We start from the raw sequence: 9,206 nt of genomic DNA on the forward strand, positions 1-9,206 counted from the left end.
GGTCTGGGCAGCCACACTGTTTAAGAAAATTATGAAGCACTGCTGTTGCAATAATAACAATGCAGCACCTCCTAGGTTCAAACCGCAGTGTATTTCGGAGACACTGGAAACGATTCTTCCATACACCAAACATGCGCTCTATTAGCCCTCTGGTGAGCATGTGAGCTTGGTTATAGCGCTGTTGCTCTGGTCTGACTGGATGGAGATAGGGGGTGAACAAGAAGTTTGTCTGTGCATACCCACTGTCACCAAGTAGAATTCCAGAGTGTTGTCTTGTTTCAAACTGACCGTACAAAGAGGAGTTGTGGAAAATCCTTGAGTCATGGGTTGAACCTTTCCAACGTGCAACAATATTGGAGAACTGCATAGTGGGAGTGCACACTCCTTGTACATTTATTGAAAACCAGTTTTTACGATTTCTGAATTCCTCAGCATCTGCTGTAGAGGGACACTTGATGGGAATGTGGCAGCCATCGATACAACCAATGACTCCAGGGAAGTTACCATATTCATAGAAATCGACCTTGTAGGTGGCCTGTTCAGCAGCATTTGGGAATTTGATGAAATCCTTTTTCAGTTCACATATAGCACTGCAGACTCTGTGTACTATTTTGCACACTGTTGATTCACCTACACCACACAAATCCCCAGTTTCACGATGGAAGGTTCCACATGCCAAAAACCTTAAGGTAATTAATATTTGTAAGGAAGGAGAAATAGGAGTGCCCCTGACTAAGTCACCTGAAAGCTTGGGCTGCAGCAAACCAATTATTTCTGTTGCATTTTCCTTTGACATACGGAAACGGTCAAGAAAATGTAAATCATCAAAATCATTTAGTGGGTTGCTCCTGTCTTTCAGCAACCTTCTTTCTGGTCTTGGTGGTGGTCTCTGATTGTCGTTGAAATAGTCGAGGTAATCCATTTTCTGCTACTATGAACGTGAGCCTTGAGGCAAGAAGTTTTTAATCTGAGGTTAAACCTGCTTCTGACCAGGTTTAATTTAAGACTTCATTTAGATCTGAATTAGGTCTAATCCTACTTCTAGAAATCCGATTGTTTTAAGTCTAGACTAGTGCAAGTCTGAGACTATTGTAATCCATGTGTGAGAAAGCTACTTCAATAAATCCAGGTTTAAAATGACATTTAGTCTACGACTAGGCTTAATTCCCGTACGGGAAACCGGCCCTAGATGTGCTAGAGCTATAAGTTTATCTTTTGGCAGTTGCTTAAATTATACGTTTTAGCTAAAGATCATGTGGCCGTGTCAGCAACTGACATTTAATTTGTTTAACACAGAAATCTGTATACTGTTACCTCCAGAAACACTGGCTTTCTGAGTGTTTTCACTAAGCTGTAAAACAGGTTCATGTACAGTATAAGCCGTGATGGTGGTGTCATCAGACTAACATTAGACGGACTAAATCTGGGCTAGGTTTAGCTGTTGTACACATCTGGATGTTTTTTATTATCCTCTACCACCAGTAATCCCTACCTTTTCCTCAGCAGTAATGCCAGATGGAGGTTCCTGGGCTAGCCATTGCTTACACTCAGCACAGCAGTAATTCAGAATTTATAGCATAGCCTAGTATGTGGCAGAAAAAAAACACTGTAAAACAAGCTAAAAATGTAATTGTAATATTGTACTCTTTCAGAGAGCAATATGTGCTAATTTTAGCAGCCTTTCCCTGCATGACTTTGAATATACAGTATGTGGCATCAAACACTGTATCCCACAATGCAATGAATTTACATTTCCATTATGACAAATTAACCGGAAGTAATTACAATCATGATTTTTAATAACTATTTTGGCAAAGCATCTATTTTTATTTTTAATATGGGTGCCACTCACATGGAACGTGATGAGGTCATGTGACAGCATGCTATTGTTTAAATCATTTATCATTGCATTATTCCTACTGTTTTAAAAGTGCATACTCTTGCAGTCCCTATAGCTATTAAGTAGTTAATTCTATATACAGTGTACCCAGAACAACTTGAGATCCATCCCTGTGTGAGGCACATCCCCACTGGCCGTGATCTTGATGGATTTTCTATAGGTTATACAAGCTCAAGGTCAAAACCTGCTGGCATGCTATTCAGACATATATTGCCTTTGACACTCAGGGATTATTCAGTTCATCTGAAGCAGTCATGTTTGTTAGAGGTTATTTATCTTTAATGCTACACATCAATCAATGGTGGATTGTTTAAAATTTTTAATTATAGGGTCTATAAAACCATCCACTGATTCATGTAGACACTGAGAGAGTCTTGGCATGATGCAATCATGAAATATGTTATCTCAACAAAGTCTGAAAAGCTTTTCAGTTGCTTTTTCTTACTGCAAGATTTCATATACATTTACAGTTGGCCCAAATATGATTTGGATGCATAATTAATAATTAAAACTTTTGACTACTCACTAGGGTTTGAACAGAGTCAGCATCTCATGATGCTCTTATAATGATTGTGAGATATTTGCTAGTGGGCAAACAGGCAAGGCCTGCAATTAAAGGCTTCAAGCATGGAGAGGAAAGTTATAAAAGTTGCATTTATAGAGTAAATGCCGTCCAAAAAATCTTCAAAAAAATATAAAAACATTAATAATCATCATTTGACTTGACTGTGGAAGAGTTGAAACTGAGGTGAACCTTTGAAACTCTAACTTCTTTTGATCCCACATCATTAATTGTTGAAAAAAGCATATGAAAAGATCTTTATGTTAAAATCAATTAAAACTAGAAAAATAGAGTTCATCAAGACAAATACTGATGCTGGTTGACAACCCTCACCTGAAAGTTAAAAAAGTATTTACATTTATACAACATTTAGAGTTAGATAAAATAGATTGATTAGAGGTTGATAATTATTTCTGAGTTATTGATACGGGACTTTGTTAGGTGGGGTTCTTCTAATCAAGACTGTTACTACTGTGTTCCATGTGGTTATCATTGATAGGGTATTGTTAGTCTATGTTTCAGACACGGACCATTGCAGAATGTCTGATGCATATACCACACAAAATGGGAAACACTTTGGGAGCTGCGAAGTCATCATCTGATTGGATGCATTCTACAGGATGTCACGAAGACGTGTGTTTCCACATGCCAAACCCCCTTATGTAAGAATAAAACCATCATGTTTACTTATATGACAATGATTGCTTAGTAAGATCAACTTAATGCCAGATTTTTAAAAGTATGTGAAGGTCACAGCACAACTGTTGCAGTAACCATGGATGAAGTTTTTAAATAAATTGAATGCCGGTCTGTTACTGTAAGGACATCAAATTTACATTTTCATGTCCCTAAACATGAAGAAAACAAACTGTTGTTTTACATGTCAGTCAGATGTCCTTTTGGCACGTGCTTGGCCAATGAATGCTGTTGTGGAGTCCAGAACTTCTGACATTATTCTGAAGGTTGTCTACGTGAAACAAAGTTGTTGCTAGAGTGTTCTGGTTGATTGTTTGGGTGGAGGATGGATAAATTAATGGACAGATAGAAAGATTTAGTTTTTTTTTTTAGGACTTTATCTTTGTAGCAGAAGTCTACATTTGGCCTAGTGCAGACACATCTGATGTAAATTAGTAAATCACATATTGTGAAACCCTGAGTTGTAGGATCTTTGCTCAGGAACAGCTTTGAAAGAACATTTCAAACATGAAATGGAATAACTGCATAGATTAGGAGGTACAAACCATCATCTGAATGTTTTGATGTCTCATTGAGCACTGTTGATCTGTGATCAACATCAATCCCACTGGCACTGGGGGGGGGGGGGGGTGGGGGGGGGGGGGGACACCATCCTTTATTCTACTGGCTCACAGTGAAATGATTGAAAAGGATGGCCTTACGTGGCTATTTTTGAAGATTATTCAGAGATTGAATAATGGATAACCAAATAATTCACACAGTGAAGAGTCCCTCAGTCTCCTCTATTCCCAATCATTTTCTTGTCTTTGGTCCATATTCAGGAACTGCCATCAGCTCTTAGCTTGGCCTCGCTCTCATGTCTAAGGCAGGGATTTAGGCAGCTCCACCAAAGCTATCCCAGAATCAGTGAGAAGAGTACAGGAGATGCTCAGTCTTTGAAGTGACAGTGAGGATTATTCAGTGCCCAAAGGAAAGGCCACAGGAGAGATTTGGGTAAATCCAGGTAACAGTCCACAGCTGCAGTTTGCTCTTCATAAGTGCTGGCAGACATGGAGCCACAAGCAGACTGAGTGGAAAGCACTCTCTCGGACTGTCCCAGATTTGATATTTGTTTTGTTTAGAAAACCCCAATGGCCAACATGGAGCAAAATGTGTTGTTCAAAAACCACAGGGGTGATAGAGCATGGTGGGGATTTTGTTGTTGTTGTTGTGTTTACACTGTGCTAGATTGTTACAGATTGTACAGTGAGTGTTTTGAGGATGAAATAATCACTAGATCAGACCCTTTTTTTTTCATACCGCTGACATCAAATATTGGCGAATATCTCAGAATTTCTTGGCCAGAATGAACCCCATGCTTCATACCGCAAATCAAAACACTGTCAATGAAAGTTCAGTGTTGAGTTTGGGTCAGTTTCTCAAAAGTTCAGTTTTGAATTGGATTCGACGTTGAGTTATAAAGGAAAATATTTCTGACCCTCATGTTGATCTACAAGATTCTGGTTAATCTTCGAATCACAAATGAAGATATGTTTAGTGAAAATTGAGAGGTTTCAGTCCCATATCAATAAAGTTGTTTGTATGTTTACTGTATATGCAAATAAATTAAATTGTTTTATCACATAAACACATCTCCATACAAGATTAAAATACATGTTTCATATGGATCCATGTTACGATGCCTTTATGACCTTATTGGATCTTCTAAGTAACAGAAATTTCTCAGGTTATGTTAAAAATATCTTTATCTGAGTTTCGACTGGTTTTGACTGACATGAGTAAATGATGACAGAATTTCATCTTACTTTTTTAAACATGACTTTTACTACATTGGCAAAGATTATCATGGGATACTGCTCCAAACCGCTTGATTTGTGTTAGTTTGATAGGTGTGATAGTACCCTTATTATCCATCTCATCCAGTTTAGCACTAACAGCCACAGCCTATGTGCACATCAGTCCAGATATTAACACTTCACTAGCTGTGACATGATTCATCTTCTTCAGGCCTGTGCTGGTATGCCTTTATCTGCTATAATTAAACTTCATAATTAATCACCCATTTGATTCAAACAAACAGCATCAATCAGATACAATGGTCTTTGTAGCGTGTGGGGCCGCTGCATGTTAATTTGAGCATTTTAATTCTAGTCACCATTCTGCGTGCCGTTTCATTTCTCCTCTCTTTTTATCTTCGATTTACTGAAGTTAGGCCAATGAAACCTCAGTGACTGATCAAATGTAAAATGTTTGCTGTTATGGGTTGTGTTATGTCCAATTTAGAGTTTTGTTGCTATGACAAGGCCAATTGTGTGCTTAATTGTTCACACTGTACCTATAATGCATAAAAAAAAGTATAATAAAAATGCATTTCATTGCATGCGATTTTAATTGAATTTCTATATTGAGCTGGTTAAACTGCATTTCTATATTACGGGTATGTTGTTGTTCAGAATACAAAATATACGAATTTAAGGGGGAATTGTTCTGAACTGGCTGGCTGAACAGTCAGACTTGAATCTGTCAAGAATTCAGTCATCTTCCCCTAATGACTGACCTCTAGGTCACTCTGAGCCGTGTCGTTCACACATCATTAACGCAGTTAACTGCATTCCTTGTACACCAGTGACACGTGAACAGACTGTCTGCGTCGCTAAACGCTCATACACCACATCTGAAGCATCTTTTCTGCAGACGAGTCAGTTTGCTCTTAAATGGATCACTGAGTGCAATCGCTCAATGACAATCAGGAGATGAATGACTTGAGCTAAGGATAGAATGGAAGGGTTCTCCTTATTAGCGGTCCCTAATAAGGGTCCCTAATAGTGAGCGTTTTCATCTGGAGGATGTCATGGAAGTGACCAATGACGTGTGCTGCATCAGCTTGAGTCTGTCTGCACTGGACGCATCAAAGCATCTCATAATGTTTATTAATTTGAACCAGTCATTTACATCATACAGTAAAGTGCAATATATAATCTGATGGAATAAATTTGTACTTTATTTAAATCCAGTGGTATAAAGCTGATAATGGATGGGTTATTTTTAATCATTTGATCGTCATTTAAATATTTTTTCATATAGTGTTAGTATTACCATACAGTATATGCACCTGCAGATATCACAAAAAAAAAAAAAGAAAGCAAACAAGCACAAGCGCTTTCAGTGTGGACAGCTGCATTGATTATAATGGGGGCAGTTTTGTTTTGATGCATCGCTTTGCTCAGATCTGCTGTAGATACAGTATGAATACATTTGCTGCTTCTGCCCTATTCTGCTGAAATGTTCCCTGATGGATATTAGAGCGAGAAGGATGGTGACATTAAGAGAGAGATAAAATTCAATCAACCAGTCCTTATGCAAAATAGTCAGAAACCCAACACTGGAATGATTGGAACTGAAACTATTTTATTATGTAAAAAGAAAGAACGTGTAGAGAGATATGAGAGACATGAAATTAATACAGCTACAGTTTGTACATTTAAAATATTTATGCCTAATTTCAATTAAATTGTTAAATTGCATATAACATTTCCATTAATTTGGAATTTTAACATACACTAATAAACTTAATGTGATGAACGCAGTATTTGTCAGTACATAAATTAAACAGGTAATAGTGCCAATAAACTGAAACCAGATTTATATGTTTATCATCAATAAGTACATTTTTTTTTCAGTCTTATACATTGTAACTACTTGCATATTGCTTGTGAAACAATAGCTACTGTAGCCAATTTTAACCATGTTCATACTTTAGAAATTAATTAATGCAACTGTTTTTGGGATGAACAGATGTTGATTCTAACCTTAATATGATCATTTGATGAAAACATTATGTTTTTTTTTTGTTTGTTTGTTTTTTTTAGAACAGTGATGTTACTTGTAAATGTTGTAATCCAAATGGAAGGCAATTTTATATGTAATTCAAATACATAAATCTAAAATGTAGGCCTAAATATTTTTGAGTGTAAGAAACTGGTTGACTAAGACAAAGATTACACAATAATAATGTTATTATACAGTCATTATACAATTATAGAGTTTAATTAATTTACATAAAAACAGTTGACCACAAACTTATACTTTCTATACATATACAATGTTTACAACACAGTGGAAGAGATCCAACTGATACACCTTTTCACAGACTGTAGTTTAGCATCTCTAAATCATGCATTGGATTGAATGCAAGCTAAAAATATCTTAAAATATTCACATGCTGCCAAGTCGCTGACAATATCTCATGCACTTTGCAATAGCCAGCTGCTATACCGAGTCCATGAAATGTGAAGGATGCACTCTAAAAATTTCTGGACTATTTGAAAACCCAACGCTGGGTAAATATTAGACAGTACACATGCAGGGTTATTTTAACCTAGCTTGATAGGTTTTATACATTAACCCATATGTTTGTTTTATTTAATTTTTTGGACAAAGTGCTGGGTCATTCAATCTATTGAAGGTTTTTCATTTTAAATAATAATAAAAAAGGCACTGTAAAATCTGTTTTATGCAAGAACAAGAGCATATATGCAAGAGTAGCCAATAGGAATCTGTGTGAAGAAATGCTATGGGGGTCATCCTGCTCAGCACTAACAGCAGCACCCTTTGTGCACTTCAGTCCAGACATTATCACTTAAGTTCCTGGTCATTAGATAACTTATAATGATGACTTATCCTATATTATTTGATAAGTTACATCAAAAACAGCTTTACTTCGTGCCATCTTGGCAATCAGACATTTAAGATTCAACCCGTCAAACACATAGCATGACCACGGCTGCTACAATACAAAAAATTACCCAGCAGCTGAGTTAAAAAAATTATATATATATATATATATATATATATATATATATATATATATATATATATATATATATATATATATATATATATATATATATATATATATATAAAATAAGCCAATAAACTGAACCCAGCATTTGGGTTAAAAAACAACAATAGCATTTGTGGAAAGACACACAGAGAAAGTAGAAGGCAGGAAGGACTGATGGTGTATGTTTATGTTTGTGGCTCATTAGTGTTTTCTGGCCCAGGAGAAGCGCCACCCTCCTTGTGCATGCAGCGTTGCCCTACAGTGAACATTGTGATGTTTCTTTCTGGTCCTGTATAGAGAATGTGACAGTGTGTCAGTGTTAATGCATTCTTCCTCTCCGGCAACACAATAATGAGGGCTATATGTGGGAAACTTTTCAGCTAGCCTTTAACAGTGTAGAAAAGTCCACCGTCTACATACTTTCGCCTCCATATTTTGCCCTCTTCCATGGACGTCATGCTACTATGAGACTGGGATGTTTAAATATATGAGTTAAGAACATTTTAGCTCCTGGGAAATTGAGTTTTCGAAGTCGTAATTATGATGTCAGGTGTGTTCAAATCACTCTGGTCGGAGCAAGATGGCAATGTACTTATTCTGCGTAACATTCAACAAGATTTATTAACTCTACATCGAAAGAAATGTTGAATGAAGAATGAACATTAGGAATGTTTTTTTTTTTCATTTATACACTTACACCTCTTCTGTACCCATGTTGAGAGAAATTGAGAGTGAGGTCACTTCCTTCAGCCTGATGCTTATTTACTTCACTTTTGGTGTGAAAGATTGCCAAAAATATACCTTTTGGGCTTTTTGTCATTTAAAATAAATGAGCAAGCCCAGCTCAGGTGACAATAATTAATGCAAAAGTAACACAATGCATTACTTTCCATAAAAAGTAACTAAGTACTGCAATTAGTTACATTTATAGACTAACACAATGTTGCAGAGTATTATTTTACCCAACACTGCAGATGACTGTCTCTAACACATTTTGACCATTTGTCACCATTTTTTATGAACTGTGATATCCAACAGCTGCTGTCAAAAAAGATTAACTTGTATCCAACCCTGAAAAAAATCCCTTTTAAAATAACAATATTCCAATTAGTTTTTAAAACGTGGGGTCAGCAAGATGATTGCTTCTCTGTGTTTCAGGAGATATAACAGTTTGTGGGTTAATGAAGCAGGCTTCACCTCCTAGC

This window comes from Carassius gibelio, chromosome A3, assembly GCF_023724105.1.
Source record: "Carassius gibelio isolate Cgi1373 ecotype wild population from Czech Republic chromosome A3, carGib1.2-hapl.c, whole genome shotgun sequence".
NCBI classification, from domain to species: domain Eukaryota; kingdom Metazoa; phylum Chordata; class Actinopteri; order Cypriniformes; family Cyprinidae; genus Carassius; species Carassius gibelio.